Genomic DNA, 16,674 nt, shown 5'->3' on the forward strand with positions numbered 1-16,674 from the left:
GGTCACTATTTGGATTTTGCTCATAGCTGTGAAAATAAAAACAGGATTTATAATGCTGGGGATTAAGGAAGGGTTTTGCAACTCATACCCCGAAGGAGAAGTATTGGCTTCCTCAGCTTCCCCCTAACAGTGGAGATTAATGTCACTCCACCACACTGGTGACTAACAGGCAGTGGGAACTAAAATAGATCTCCGTCATGCTGGGAAGGGAGTGAGGGTACCGAGGGCGTCCAGCTCCCCGCCCTTCTTGGCTGACGGGCTGGCAGGTGAAGGCCAGGTGTGGACTGGCAAAGTCTCCCTGTGGGAAGTAAGCCAGGCACAAGTCCTGTGTACGGGCACGTGGCCACAGTTCTGGGGGCAGCCTCCTGCATGGACCACACTTCCCCAAAGGTCCAGCCTGGGGAGGAAGGGACATGGGGGCAGATGGTCCAAGGCTTCCCTCCTCACATTAGGACCCTCCAAACCATTCCTGTCATTCCTCTCCCCCTGTCCTTCTGCAGCCTTTCTGGCTGGGGATTGTGGCTGGAGGGCAGAAGTGGAAAGAGAAAAGGGAAAGGAAGAAGACGGAAAAAAAGAATAACATCAGGAGGGCCACTGAAGATGGAGAGAGGGGAGAAGGAAAGTGGTCCCAGAGGTTGGGAAGTTGGGGACATTTGTGGAGGCTCAACCCAGCTCTATTTGAAACACTTCCACCAGAATTAAGCAAATTCTTAAATTCTTATGACAGCGGTGGTGGCATGAGGAGGTGCCCTCAAACCTCCAACTGTGCGGGAGTAATTGACCACTGTGCTCTGAGGCGGTTCCCCCTCTGGTGATGAGTGTGGCAGGAACTCATCACCTGGGCGGGTCCACCCCTGGCAGAGGTGGGACTCCTCTGGCAGTGACTTTGGCTCTATGACACCCCAGTGGCCTTGCCAAAACTGTCCTTCCCTCTCTCCAGCCCAGGGGACACACCTGCATTGTGGTCTGAAGGCTCTCCCAGCCCTCCATGCCTCGCCCACCTCCCTCACAGGTGTTTTCCCTAACACATCGCTCTCGTGTCTGATTCCCTTCCTGTCTTGGCATCTGCTTCTGTGACCCCCTGAACTAGCAGAAACCTTAACACTAAATACTAGTGTTATGTTTGTATTACAGCTGAGAAAACCAAGGCACAGAGAGATACAGTGAATTACTTCCAGTTTTGCAGCCAGTATGTGACAGAGCTGAGACTTGAACCCACCTGCTAAACCACCAAACTGCTCTGTTACCATTTCACTCACGGGGCAGCTGAATGTGAGACAAGTTCAGAGATGAACTCACGGTCACTTGGCTAGTGTGGCCTAGAGACCCTAGGGAACATTCGAGACCTAGTGAACACCAACCCTCAGTTGTCTGGGGCCCCTAGCGCCCCTGGGTGAGGATGACATCTTCCTATGGCTTTCTGGAGTCACAGGGGCAGTTGACAGGTGTCAGGGACAAGACTGTGCTCTCTGATGGCATCCCCCATGTTTGCCAGACATCATCCATCCCCTGCCAGGCATTCACGTCTCCTGGGGAGCTGTCAGGGGTACACTCGGAGGCTCCAAACAGTGCAGCCTTGCTGGCTTCTAGATCTCGGGAAATGGTCTTGCTCCTCAGAGGGTTTGGCGGATTCCCAGGAAGCGCTGGGGCCCGATGCCTCCTGCTTTTCCTTCTCTGTGCCTTTCACATCGCAGGGCCCAGGAACCTCTACACAGGGGCAGCTCCCGGATACCTAATGCCTTCCTGCTTTACCATCCTGTAATTAGGGGAAAAAAGTTAGCAAATTGTGGTTTTGATTTAAGAAATAAATTTAATTCATGCAAATGATCCATCCTCAAAAAATGAGTCATAAATATAGACATTCATTCTTCTTTAGATATGTTTAAATATAGCTCACAAATATCACTACACCACTAACTATAGCTCCTTCTACAACTTCAAGGTGCCTCCTACTCAACCAAATGTCAAGATTTTGTCAGAGGAAACTTAGTCACTATTTTTCTTTTTTTCCCCAGCTTTATCGAGATGTAATTTACATATAACATTATGTAAGTTTACAGTATAGAACATGATGATTTGATACCCGTATATATTGCAAAATGATTACCACAATAAGGTAAGTTAACACATCCATCACCTCACATAATTACCTTTCTGTGGGTGTGGTGAAAACATTTAAGGTCTATTCTCTCAGCAGCTTTCAAGTATACAATACAGTATTGTTCACTATAGTCACTGTCCTGTACATTAGATCCTTAGAACTTATTCATCTTATAACCAGAAGCTTGTGCACTTTGACCAACGTCTCCCCATTTTCCCCACCCAACAGGCCCTGGCAACCACCATTCCACTCTCTGTTTCTATGAGGTCAGCTTTTTTAGATTCCACATATGAGTGAGATTATATAGTATTTGTCTTTCTCTGTCTGACTTATTTCACTTAGCATAACGTCCTCAAGATTCATCTATATTGTTGCAAATGTCAGATTTTCTTCTTTTTTGTGGTTGAATAATGTTCCATTGAATGCATATACCACATCTTCTTTATGCATTCATCCACCGATGGTTACTAGGTCGTTTCCCTGTCTTGGCTAATGTAGATACGGCTGCAGTGAACATGGAGGTACAGATATTTCTTCAAGATACTGATTTCTTTTCTTTTACGTATATACCCAGAAGTGGAATTGCTGATCATAGGGTAGTTCTATGTTTAATTTTTTGAGGAACCTCCATACTGTTTTCTGTATTTATTGTATCAGTTTACTTTACCACCAACAGTGCACAAGCGTTTGCTTTTCTCCACATCCTTGCTAGCACTTACCTCTTGTCTCTTGACAGTAACCATTCTAACATGTGTGAAGTGATATCTCATTGTGGTTTTGATTTGCATTTCCCTGATGATTAGTGATATTGAGAACCTTTTCATGTACTTGTTGGCCATTTGTGTGTTTGGAACAATGTCTATTCAGGTCTTTTGCCCATTTTTTATTCAGTTAATCACTATTTTTCTTGCTCCATTCATTTTACCCCAGTAAACCTTTCCTAATATTTTGCCTATTCTGAATAGCAGCTGCTGACATTACCCAGCATATGTCACTAAACACACAAGTCATATACTTCCAAGGGCTCTCTCATGTTAACTACAGAGCAGAATAACACCTCTTGCATCCTCACGCACTCCACCCTTCATATTCTGATAAACAAAACTGGGTTCATGAAAATGCATATTAAAACTTCAGGTCCCACATAGGTCCCATGGTGGCTCTAAACCAGCATATGCAGCTCAGGCACTTTGGGAATCGCCATAGGTTACTCGGGATGCCTGTGCTTATGAGGTCTCAAGCTCATATGCATCTTTACCCCATTCCACTCATGAAGAGGAAAGAGAACTGAGGGGCCCATGGGCAGTCTTCTAGATACTGAAATGAAGGCCAGTAGGGCTTGGGAGGAGGGGTCTTTAAACTTTGGCACAGCAGACAGAGGACAAGGAATGTGAGCCTGGGTTGAGCCCCTGCCTCGTGCTAAGCACTGTCGTAGCTGTTTTTACTGCGGTCTCGCATTTTCTCCTCTGAATATAGGTATCACCACCCCATTTTTCTGATGAATAAACTAAGGCCCAAGGCGGTTAAGTTATTTCCAAAGACCAACACTCTCAGGACAGAAGATGCCTCCCCAGTGAGCCTGGACTCAGAGGGTAGATCTTCACGGATAAGAGAGTAGGAAGATGGCCTTGGCATCCTTTTGGCCTCATTGGAGGCTCTGTGAAGTCAGAGATGCCAGGCCCTGTGGTTAGACACCTGTAACACTTGGAAAGAGGGGGAGTCTGTGAGGCAGGTGTTCCCTTAGCCTGGGAGTGACCAAAGGTGACCAGGGTGAGTGGAATAGAACTTCCCGAAAGACCAAGCTTGATGACCTGGGCCCTTATGTCTCCTAAGTTGGCTCTGACATCGTATTTAGGGTCTGCGCAGTGTTTTCAGTTCTCTTTTGCCAGTAAAGGCACAGGAGATTTCAGACACAATTTCAGTTCTTCATTGCTGCCATTGTATCATCCCCAAACCAAGCATTTTCAAAAAACCCTTCCTTTGGGACTTCCCTGGTGGTCCAGTGGTTAAGACTCCGCACTCCCAATGTAGGGGACCCGGGTTCAATCTCTGGTCAGGGAACTAGATCCCACATGCTGCAACTAAAAGATCCCGTATGTGGCAACGAAGATCCCATGTGCCGCAACGAAGACCCGCCGCAGACAAACGAACAAATAAATAAATAAATAAAACATTTTTTTAGAAAAAACAACAACTTCCTTCTCTAAGGATCTGGTAGCATCTTACTGGTTCATGCCTCTTTGGGTAAGATACCTGGATGCCTTTAGGAAGTAGCCAAATCAAGTGTGATAAATACTCTAAAGATTGGCATTGGCATCAGCTGCCTATGATTTTCCCCAGCCTGCGAGTATCTGTCTGTACTTTGAGTAATGATGGATTAATGCAGAGTCATTTCTGCTCCCTCTGAGCAATTTACATTAATGACCACGATAAACATGCTGTAACTGAGTCATTTTCTTGATTTTAAGGTTTAAATGGCATCTGGCTATGTACACTACTATGTATAAAATAGGTAAACAACAAGGACCTACTGTGTAGTACAGGGAACTATATTCAATATCTTTTAATAACCTATAATGGAAAAGAATCTGAAAAAGAATATATATATAACTGAATCGCTTTGCTGTACACCTGAAACATTGTTAATCAACTATACTTCAGTTACATAAGTAAATAAATACCATTTGGCTAGCAGCCTCTGGGCAGCCCCTTCCAATATTTCATTAAAGTGCTAATGAGCACATAGGAAAATATGAAAATGCTCAGTAATGCTACCGGCTAAGACCAAAAGCACCTCTGACTGAATCGGGGAGGAATCGGAATTTACTACAAGGTAGGGTCATTTTTAAAGAGAAACCACTGTGAGTTTTGTTTTATGAAACAGAAAAATAGAAAATGACAGCAGGAAAAAATACTTGTAATATATGACAGACAAGAGATTATTATATTTCCTCTGGAATGAGCTCTTAAAAATCAATTTAAGGGCTTCCCTGGTGGCACAGTGGTTAAGAGTCTGCCTGCCAATGCAGGGGACACGGGTTCGAATTGCCGCAACTAGAGAAAAGCCTGCGTGCAGCAACGAAGACCCAACGCAGCCAAAAATAAATAAATAAATTTATTAAAAAAATAAATGTATAAATATCAAACATACCAACATGTGCAAAAGACACCAGGAGGCAATTCACACAAAAATACAAGTTAATTACTCAGTAAATGTTGGAGTTTCTACTCTGTGTCAGACACATTTGAGGTACTGTTGGTCTGGTCATTACAAACCAACATAGAAGAGAAATAAGAAACAAACAAATATGTAGTATAATAGCAAGTAGAGATAAAGGGTAAGAAAACAAAGAGAGCCAGGAATAGGGGTAGGGAGTGAGATGGTGGTGAAATCTTTGTTTTAGTTGGGGTGATTTGTGAAGGTTTGTCTGCAGAGGTGACACTGAAGCAGAGGTTGAGTGAAGCTAGGGGGTGAGCCATGCACAGATCTGATAAAAGACCTCCCCACTTCCCAAGAGAAAAGGACCCCAGGCAGAGAAAGGAGCAAGTGTAAATGGCCTGTGGTAGGGAAGAGCTCAGCCTGTTTCAGGAAGAGCTAAGAGGTCTGTGTGGCTAAATGGAGTGTGGGAGGCTAGTCTTGGGATATGAGACTGGGAAAGGAGGCAAGGGCGGGATCATGTAGGGCCTTGTAGATACTAGTACAGAGTTTGAGTTCATTATTTATTTTTTCTTTTTGGCTGAGTCAGGTCTTTATTTGCGGCACGCGGAGATCTTTTGTTGCGGTGTGCTGTCTCTTCGCTGCAGTGCTTGGGCTTCTCTCTAGTTGTGGCGTGCGGGTTTTCTCTCTCTAGTTGAGGGGCGCAGGCTCAGTAGTTGTGGCATGCGGGCTTATATGCCCTGCAGCATGTGGGATCTTAGTTCCCCGACCAGGGTTCAAACCTGCATCCCCTGCATTGCAGGATGGATTCTTTACCACTGGACCAACAGGGAAGTCCCGAGTTTGGATTCATTCTAAGGGAGGTGGGGATCCACTGGGTAGTCTCAAATGGAGAAGTGACATGATCTGATTGGAAATTAGGAGGACTCCCAGGGGACAGTGCAGGGAATGGATCATGGAGTGAAAGCAGAGAGGGTGTGGAGTTGTCTGGGAGAAGGAAGGTGATATGTTGGATGGAGGACAGTGCTGGAAGTGGTGAGAAGCAATCTGGTGGAGAATTGGTTTTGAAAAAAGTGCTGGCTGGGGCTTGCTGGTGTGTTGGAAAGAGGGCTTTTTGACCAGAGCAACTGGAGGAATGAAGTTGTCATTTACTGAGACAGTGAAGAGTGCAGGGCTTTGTGATGATGCTGGAAGATACTTATTGTCCAGGGGAAGTTGTTAGGGAATTGAATGTTCACACCTGGCCTCTGGAGAAGTCTGGGTGGGAGAAAAATGTTTGGGCATTGTCAGTGTGAAGAGATGATGTTTAAAGCTTTGCAGTGAGCTGAGATCTCTAGGGGAGTGAGTGTAGACAGAGAGGAGAAGAGATATGGGGACCCAGCCCTGGGGGCCTCGATGTTTTTGTTTGAAATATTTATTTATTTATTTATCTATCTATTTATTTATTTGGCTTCACTGGGTCTTAGTTGCGGCACGCAGAATCTTCATTGCTGCATACGGGATCTTTAGTTGCAACATGCAGGATCTTTAGTTGCAGCATGCTGGATCTTTTAGTTGAGGCATGTGGGAACTTTAGTTGCGGCATGTGGACACTTAGTTGTGCGGCATGTGGACAACTTTAGTTGCGGCATGTGGGATCTAGTTCCCTGACCCGGGATCGAACCCGGGGCCCTGCATTGAGAATGTGGAGCCTTAGCCACTGGACCACCTGGGAAGTCCTGACCTGGATGTTTTGAGGTCAGGGAGGCGGAAAGAACCAGTGAAGGAGACTGTGAAAGATGAGGCAGTGAGGTGGTCAGAGAACCGGGAGAGAGAGTGTTATCTCCAGCACCAAACAGAGGAGGGAGCGATACACTTTGTCAAATTCTCTGGTGAGCTGATAAGGTGGGCCTGACTGTAGACTATAGTATTGAGCCACCTGGAGAGCATTGGTGACTTTGCCAAGAGCATATCTGAGGGGGTGGTAAGAAGACAGTTCAAGAGAGAATGGGGGCCAAGGAACAGGAGACAACTCTTCTACGTATCTCTAAATGGAGAAGAGATATGAGACAAGAGCTGGAGGAGATACGGAATCAAGATGAGGGTTCTAAAAGTGAGAGGTATCTGGCCTCCTTGTATGTTTAACTGAGAATTATCCAGCAGAGAGGAGAAATTGGTTGTGCGGGAGAGAAGAGGCAAATGCAGGAAGACAATCCTTGGGGAAGCAAGAGGGATGGGATCTCTTGCACAAGTGAAGAGTTTGGCTTTTTATTTATTTATTTATTTGGTTGTGCCGGGCCTTAGTTGTGGCTTGAGGGCTCCTTAGTTGCGGCACATGGGCTCTTTAGTTGCAGCATGCGAACTCTTAGTAGTGTCACTCATGTGGGATCTCGTTCCCTGGCCAGGGATCGAAACCGGACCCCCTGCATTGGGAGTGTGGAGTCTTAACCACTGTGCTACCAGGGAAGTCCCAAGAGTTTGGCTTTAGATACGAGCAGGGACAATTCTTCCATCCTACCTGGAGGGAAGGAAGAGTGCACGGACACATCTGCAAGTAGGTGGGAAGATGTGGTAGTGGGAACCCGTGGAAATTCTTTTCTGGTTCCTTCTATTTCTCAGTGGAATAATGTGCTTTGAAATGGGCACTTATCCATCACTGATGGAAGTGTAAATTAGCCTTTTGTTATTAGGCTTCCCAGCTTGGCAGCTGGGCATCCTCTTGTCCCCAAACAGGGCTATCTGGATATGCCAAGGAGTTCTTAGAGTTGTACTGATTGAGTTCCTTGACTGATTGGAGCACCACCTCTGCTAGCAAAAGCTCAAGATACAGGGTGTCTGTAAGTCATTGTGGGTTTGGATTTCTAATCAATTCAGTGCCATATAGGGTAAAAACAATTTGTGAGATGCAGCCCAGAGAGAATTCGCTAGAGATTTAAATAAAATTGCTTATGTTTGTTTTTTTCGTTTCTTTCATTTTACAAGTACTGAGCTCTACATTATACTGAGATGGCTGTATCCAAAATGATGGTGGATGCATTGAAAGTCGACCTTCCTGCAACCAACTGTGTTAAACCTTGAATTAATTCTTTCTTTGTTGCCTTTTGCAGATTGTTTATATTTCATATAGAAGTGAATATTTTAAGCATTCAAACTGCAGAATGACTTCATGGGTGCCCTGTTCATCTCTACTTCTTACCCCTCTAAGACACCTCTCCCTTCCCAGAGCAAGTGTCAGCACCTTCTCTTCCTAGATTTTGTTGGGGTTTTTTCCCTAAATTTTAAATTGTGGCAAAATAACCATAACACAAAATTTACTATCTTAAATTTTAAGTGTACAATTCAGAAGTATTAAGTACATTCATATTGTACAACCATCGCCACCATCCATCTCCAGAACTCTTTTCATCTTGCAACCCTGAAACTCTCTACCCATTAAACAATAACTCCCTATGACCCCTTCCCCCAGATTTTGCATGGCTCAGATAGCCTCTCCTGTGTCCCCTTAACTCAAGTGCTAAGTCATCTCTGTTTCCTTAAAATAACTTATTTTGTGATGTTATTGGTCACTTTTGTTTGTTTTTTTAATTGAAGTATAGTTGATTTACAACGTTGTGTTAATTTCTGCTATACAGCAAAGTGATTCAGTTATACATATATACACATTCTTTTTAAAAAATATTCTTTTCCATTATGATTTTTCATAGATATTGAATATAGTTGTCTGTGGTATACAGTAGGACCTTGCTGTTTATACATTCTATATATAATAGCTTACATCTGCTAATCCCAGCCTCCTACTCCCTCCCTCTCCCAGTCTCCTCCCCCTTGACAACCACGAGTCTGTTCTCTATGTCCGTGAGTCTGTTTCTGTCTCATAGGTAGGTTCATTTGTGTCATATTTTAGATTCCACATATAAGTGATATCATATGGTATTTGTCTTTCTCTGTCTGACTTACTTCACTTAATATGTTCATCTCTAATTGTACCCATGTTTCTGCAAATGGCATGATTTCATCATTTTTATAGCTGAATAGTATTCCATTGTATATATATACCGCATCTTCTTTATCCATTCATCTGTCAATGGACCTAGGTTGTTTCCATGACTTGGCTATTGTGAATAGGGCTGCTATACACATACGGGTGCATGGATCTTTTTGGATTAGGGTTTTGTCTGGATATATGCCCAGGAGTAGGATTGTTGGATCATATGGTAATTCCATTTTTAGTTTTCTGAGGAACCTCCATGCTGTTTTCTATAGTGGCTGTACCAACTTACATTCCTACCAACCATGTAAGAGGGTTCCCTTTTCTCCACACCCTCTCCAGCATTTGTTATTTGTAGAGTTTTTTTTTTAATTTTATTTATTTATTTTTGGCTGCATTGGGTCTTCGTTGCTGTGCATGGGCTTTTTTTTTTTTTTTCTAGTTGTGGTGAGCGAGGGCTACTCTTCATTGTGATGTGTGGGTTTCTCATTGTGGTGGCTTCTCGTTGTGGAGCACGGGCTCTAGGCACGCGGGCTTCCGTAGTTGTGGCGCACAGGCTTAGTTGCTCCGCGGCATGTGGGATCTTCCCGGACCAAGGCTCGAACCCATGTCCCCTGCATTGGCAGGCAGATTCTTAACCACTCTGCCACCAGGGAAGTCCCATTTGTAGAGTTTTTAATGATGGCCATTCTGGCCAGCGTGAGGTGGTACTTCATTGTAGTTTTGATTTGCTTTTCTCTGATAATTAGCGATGTTGAACATCTTTTCATTGCCTATTAGCCATTTGTATTTCTTCCTTGATGAACTCTCTATTTAGGTCTTCTGACCATTTTTATTTTTCTTTCTTTCTTTTTTTTTTGGCCGCGCAGCATGTGGGATCTTAGTTCCCTGACTAGGGATCAAACCCGCGTCCCTTGCATTGGAAGCGTGGAGTCTTAACCACAGGACCACCAGGGAAGTCCCCCTTCTGACTATTTTTCGATTGGGTTGTTTGTTTTTTTGTTGTTGAATTGTGTGAGCTGTTTGTATATTTAGGAAAGTAAGCCCTTGTTGATTGCATCGTTTGCAGATATTTTCTCCCATTCTGTAGGTTGTCTTTTTTTTTTTTATGGTTTCCTTTGCTGTGCAAAACTTATAAGTTTTATTAGGTCCCATTTGTTTATTTTTGGTTTTATTTTTATTGCCTTGGGAGACTGACTGGTCACTTTTAAAATCCACTTATTCCTCTTTTCTTTTGTCTCTGCCAAAGAGCAGCCTTACCACTTCCTCTCAGGAATGGACCTCTTTTTTCCTTCTCTGCCTTGCCTTCTCTGCCTCTTGAAATCAGTAGCTGGTATTTTCTAAAATAACTAAAGCCCATAATATCCTGGCCAAAAAGTCTGGGACGGTGATGGAGTGGGTGCTAAAGTCAGGGATTGGGGTTCTTGGAGTAGAAGCAACTCAGTGTCATTTTTCGAAAAAGCGATTTTGCGGTAGCTAGCAAGAGACACACAGATGCTCAAATCTATTCCTTCGGTAATTCCTATTATACAATAAAAGATATGAACAAGTTTTATGTTCAGCACAGTGTTGTACATAATAGTAAAAAACTGGGAATTGCATCCTGTGAGATAATAGGAAATATATATATTGATCTCTGACCCCCATTCCTGGCACAGAGCTCCTAAAACCCTTATAGTTTCCTAAATGATAAGAACACTAGGAGCATCTTTTATTCTAATGCAGACACTGAGTGGCTGCTGGGTGGGGCTGGTCATCAAAGACTAAGCCTTGATTAGATGGTTAGAATTTTCAGCTCTACCACCCATCCTCCAGAGAGGGGAGGGGGACTGGAAATGGAGTTAATAACTGATCATGCCAAGTGAAGAAGCCTCCACAAAAATCCCAAGAGTATGGGGTTCAGGGAGCTTCCGGGTTGGCGAACACATCCATATATCGGGAGGGTGATGCACCCCAGCTCCGCAGGAGCAGAAGCTTCTGTACTAGGGACCCTCTCAGACCCTTGCCCTATGTATCTCTTCATCTGACTGTTCCTCTGTATCCTTTATTATATCCTTTAATAAACTGGTAAACATAAGTGTTTTCTGAGTTCTGTGAGCTGCTCTAGCAAATTCATCCAACCCAAGGTGTGGTCATGGGAACCTCTGATTTGTAGTCAACTCAGTACTTGTGGGTAGTACTTGTGACAGTACTTGTGGGTAACCTGAGGACCTACTACTTGTGATTGGCATCTGAAGGGGGGTGGGGCAGTCTTGTGGGACTGAGCCCTTAACCTGTGGGGTCTGACACTATCTCCAGGTAGATAATGTCAGAATTGAGTTAAATTGTAGGACACCCAGCTGGTGTCACAGAGAATTGCTTGATGTGGAGAAAACTTCCCACACATTTGGTGAACAGAAGTGTCAGAAATGAAGTGTTCTGTGTGAGTAGTAGAGGAGACACACAGGAGAGAAACACAGTGGGGAAGAACTGGATTTTTCCCTACATAGAAGGAGGAAAAATCTGTGTTTTTCCTTTATACATTTATGTCCATCAGTAGAGGTTTGGCTAGATAAAGTCTATATGGACTTCTGTGCAATCATTAAAATCATGCTTGCCTTTAATGTATGGGAAAATGTTTATGCTACAATGTTAAGTGAAAAAAAAATCTAAAACTGTATCTATGTTATGATCTCAAATCTTTTTTTTTAAATCAAATCTTTTTATTTAAAAAATTATATCTGCAGAGAAAGACATAGAAAACCACCTAAGTGTTAAACAATGTTTTATCTATAGGAGGTGGAATATTGTGTAATTTAAACTTTTTATACACTTCTTTGTTTTTTGTATTTTTTATGACTGTGCTTCTCTTTGATAATCAGAAAAAGATATGAAGAATATAGAACAAGGACATTGAAAACTGAACAATCTTTCCTAGTAGTCAAAGAAGTGTGAATTAAAATTTTATTTTTGTTCCTACCTAAATAAATGAAGAAATATGGGGTAAAAGAGTAATTTTCCTGCTGAGTGTGTCTTGTGGTTTCTAGAGCTGTCTAGGGTGTGTCTCTGGAGGAGCTTTGGCTGTTGCCTAACAACATGCCTCATAGAGCAGAGCAGACATGGCACCATGTATCCTCAAGAAAACATCTTGGCCGTCCTATGGATGGCGGGCATCTTGAAGAAAGACAGGGTATTTCCACGTTTGCAAAAACCTACTTCTCTCACTTGCTCTTGGATAATACTACTCTGGGGTAGTGGTGAATGTGGTCTGGGGAATGTGGTCGCCAACTCAGCTAGTTAAGCAAACAATATTATAGGTCACGTTGAAACTGAAGTGGTCCCCCTGGGCCAGGAGAATGGGGTGCAGGTAGAAAAGAAAATTTGCTTCTGAGTTGGGACAGACTGCCCCAATTTTGAGGGCACTAATGGGACATTGTCTAGGGGCCAGGTGGTACCCAGAGTGGACCTCTCAGAGTTGGGCTGCCAAGTTCCCAGGTGTGGTTGTCAACCTTTTGAGGCCAGAGGAGAATTCTCCCCCCTGGGCTCCCAGGGACAGTGTCTCAGAGAGAGAGAGAGATTATGGAAAGCCCACCAGATACTATCCACATGCCCGATGCAGTGGATTATAAGGGGTGATATCTTTTCCCAGTAACCAAAAGCATGTATTCTCCATCTTTCTTGGTGGTAATGTTCCTGGAAATCCAGCTTCTCCCTCAGATGGTCATTTAATGATCATAGAATAAGCCCAAAGTGAGTAGGATTATTTGGAAGGGACTGGGCATTTCCCTAAGCATTGGGACAGCCCCAGGATGTGGCCAGCCTCTGCAGTGGCCCTTTTCCCAAAGGCTCAGTCTACCCATCCAGATCCTGACGGGAGCGGCTGATAACATTTGCTTCTGGGAATCCTGGTATCCTTTGCCAGTGAGTCTCTGTCTGTTGACCATCTTTCATTAGAGATACTGATGTCACAGAACAGCTGTCACCAAAGGCTGCACCACCCAGGCTGCACCTGTCACCACAAGCAGATCAATTCTGTTAAACTCTGCATTCAGGAGGGCAGACCTTCCCTCTCTGCCTAAATCATCTGCCTGCAGATCCTCTTTCTACGGGTTTTCCATTGACCACCTGTATTCTCTGTTCTTAGAGGGAGGATTGGACTGTATTTTTTTCCCAGCTTTATTGAGACATAATTGACACATGAAATTTTGTAAGTTTAATGTGTACAATGTAGTGATGTTACTTTATTTTTTTATTTTTAAAAATTTTTATTCAATTTATTTAAACTAAAAAAAGAGTTCACCCATTTCTCCCACCCTCTACCCCTCCCCGTTTGCAACCACCAATCTGTTCTCTGTATCTGTGAGCTTGGTTTTTTGTTTGTTTAATTTTTAGATTCCACATATAAGAGAGATCATATGGTATTTGTCTTTCTCTGTCTGATATATTTCACTTAGCATAATGCCCTCGAGGTCCATCTATGTTGTCACAAATGGTAGGATTTCATTTTTTATGACTGCGTAGTATTCCATTGTATGTATTTACCACAATTTCTTTATCCATTTATTCATCAATGAACACTTAGGTTGTTTCCATATCTGGTCTATTGTAAATGCTGAAATAAACATGGGGATAATATATCCTTTCAAATTATTTTTTTCATTTTCTTCAGATAAATACTCAGAAGTGGAATTGCTGTATCATATTGTAGTTCTATTTTTAATTTTTTGAGGAACCTTCATACTGTTTTCCATAGGGGTTGCACCAATTTACATTCCCACCAGCAGTGCACAGGGGTTCCCTTTTTTCCACATTCTTGCCAACAACTATTATTTCTCATCTTTTGGATAATAGCCATTCTAACAGGTGAGAGATGATATCCCATTGTGGTTTCGGTTTGCATTTCCCTACTGATTAATGTTGTTAACCATCTTTTCACATACCTATTGGCCATCTGTATGTCTTCTTTAGAAAAATGTCTACTAAGATCTTCTGCCCATTTTAAAATCAGATTTTTTTTTTTTTTTTGCTATTGAGTTGTATGGGTTCTTTCTGTATTTTGGTTATTAGGCCCTTATCATATATATGATTGGCAGTTATTTTCACCCATTCAATAGGTTGCCTTTTCATTTTGTTGCTGGTTTCCTTTGCTTTGCAGAAACTTTTTAGTGCAGTGTAGTCCCACCTGTTTCTTTTTACTTTTGTTGCTTTTGTTGTCAGATTAAAAAAAATTGTTGCTAAGACCTATGTCAAGATCTTGACATAGTTGTACTGCCTGTGCTTTCTTCTATGGAGTTTTATGGTTTCAGGTCTTACATTCAAGTCTTTAATCCATTTTGAGTTACTTTTTGCATATGGTGTAAGATAGTGGTCCAGTTTCATTATTTTGCATGTAGCTGTCTAGTTTCCCCAACACCATTTATTGAAGAGACTGTCTTTTCCCCATTGTATATTCCTGGCTCCTTTGTTATAAATTAATTGACCATGTATATATATATATATATAATATATATATATATGGATTTATTTCTGGGCTTTCTATTCTGACCCACTGATTTATGTGTCTCTTTTTATGCCAATACCATATTGTTTTAATTACTGTAGTTTTTGTAATATAGTTGGAGATCAGGAAGCATAATGCCTACAGCTTTGTTCTCTTTCTCAAGATTGCTTTAGCTATTTGGGGTCTTTTGTGGCTGTATACAAATTTTAGGATTGTTCTATTTCATGAAAAGGAATTCTGACAGGGATTGATTTGAATCTGTATATTGCTTTGGGTAGTGTGGACATTTTAACAATATTATTTCTTCCAATCCATGAGTTTGAAATATCTTTCCATTATTTGTGTCTTTTTCAATTTCTTTTATTAATGTCTTGTAGTTTTCAATATACAGGTCTTTTACCTCCTTGGTAAATTTATTCCTAGATATTATATTCTTTTTGATGCAATTATTAATGGAATTATTTTCTTAATTTCTCTTCCAGATAGTTTATTATTAGTGTAAAGAATCACAACAGATTTCTGTGTATTGACTTTGTATCCTGCAACTTCACTGAATTTGTTTATTAGTTCTAACAGTGTTTTGATGAAGTCTTTAGGGTTTCTATATATAATTTTATATGTGTATATATTGTAGAATGATTATCACAATAAGGTTAGTTAACCCATCCATGACTTCACATAGTTACAATTTTTTTGTGTGTGGTGAGAAATTTTAAAATCTACTCTCTTAACAACTTTCAAATATACAATACAGTATTGTTAACTGTAGTCACCATAAGATTGGTCTATAGTTTTATCAATAGGAGAAAGAAGTCAGTAAACTAAGAGTTATCTACCTCCTTGATTAACTTGCTGTGTGATCTTGGGCCAGTCTCTGGCCTTCTCTGGACCTCCTTTTCCCTACCTGCAAAGTGTGGGTTTGGACTCAACTATTTCTGACCACCCACAATTCTGTGATTCTGGGACTAAAGAAAGCAAGATGGCAAGGGTAACATAGTATGAGTTTCCTCACTGGGAAAGATTCAATCTAATCATAATAAGAAAAAAAAAAAGAATCAAAATAGTTGCCTCCATTTATTTGACCATGCTTTCCAAGCCTGTGCTGTGAGCTTTGTGAAGGTAGTCTTACTAAATCCTCATAATAACCCTAGGAGGTGGGCACCATGTTTATTCTTTTTTTCCAGGTGAAGAAACTGAGCCTCAGAGATGTCAAATACCTTCCCAAGCACAGAGTCAGTAGGTTGGGACTCAGTCATAGATGTCTGTCTGCATTTGGAGTTTCTTTCTGCTTTGGGGAAGCCCAGAGCCCAGAAGCTGTGGTGGATCTGATCCAGCTGTGCTCTTAGGGCCAACTGTCCTTTTCAAATGTGCCTTCCTTTACTTAGATACCAACATCAGTGCTATTTAGGTTTTTTCGATGACCTTCCTTATTTTCTCCCTATTCTGTCTTATTCAGCAAAATGAATGAATGAACGTTTCTTATGATACAAATCTAATTTTCTTCTAGAAATGAAACTGTTTATCTTTCTTCTTTGTTTCTCAAGCCAAAAGAATAGTTTCCTCTTTTCTTGGGAGTTCACTTATAAGTTAAAATTTTAATGAAAAGTTTCATAATTCAACAATTAGAACAAGGATCAGGTAATAAGGGAGTAAACTGTGAACACCCCGAGAACACCCTCTTCCATTGGTTGTCTGAGCCAAAGCTTCGGAAGCTTCCCACCACATACTCTATTCCCAATGCCTTTCAATTTCTCAGACATTTCCCTTAAGATCTTAAGATCTTAAGACTCAGGTCAGATGTCCTAAGATTAGGGTCCTAAGATCCTTAAAGACTCAGGTCAGATGTCACTGCTCTTGTGTTACCAATTAATGCAGAGCATGCTTTTTTTTGTAAATTTCTGAGTTCTGCATTTAAATGTTAAGCACCTCTTAAACATTGAAGGCGAAGGCCTTATCGCACTGATCTTTGC

This window comes from Neophocaena asiaeorientalis, unplaced genomic scaffold (genome assembly GCF_003031525.2).
Source record: "Neophocaena asiaeorientalis asiaeorientalis breed wild unplaced genomic scaffold, Neophocaena_asiaeorientalis_V1.1 scaffold1058, whole genome shotgun sequence".
Lineage (NCBI taxonomy): Eukaryota > Metazoa > Chordata > Mammalia > Artiodactyla > Phocoenidae > Neophocaena > Neophocaena asiaeorientalis.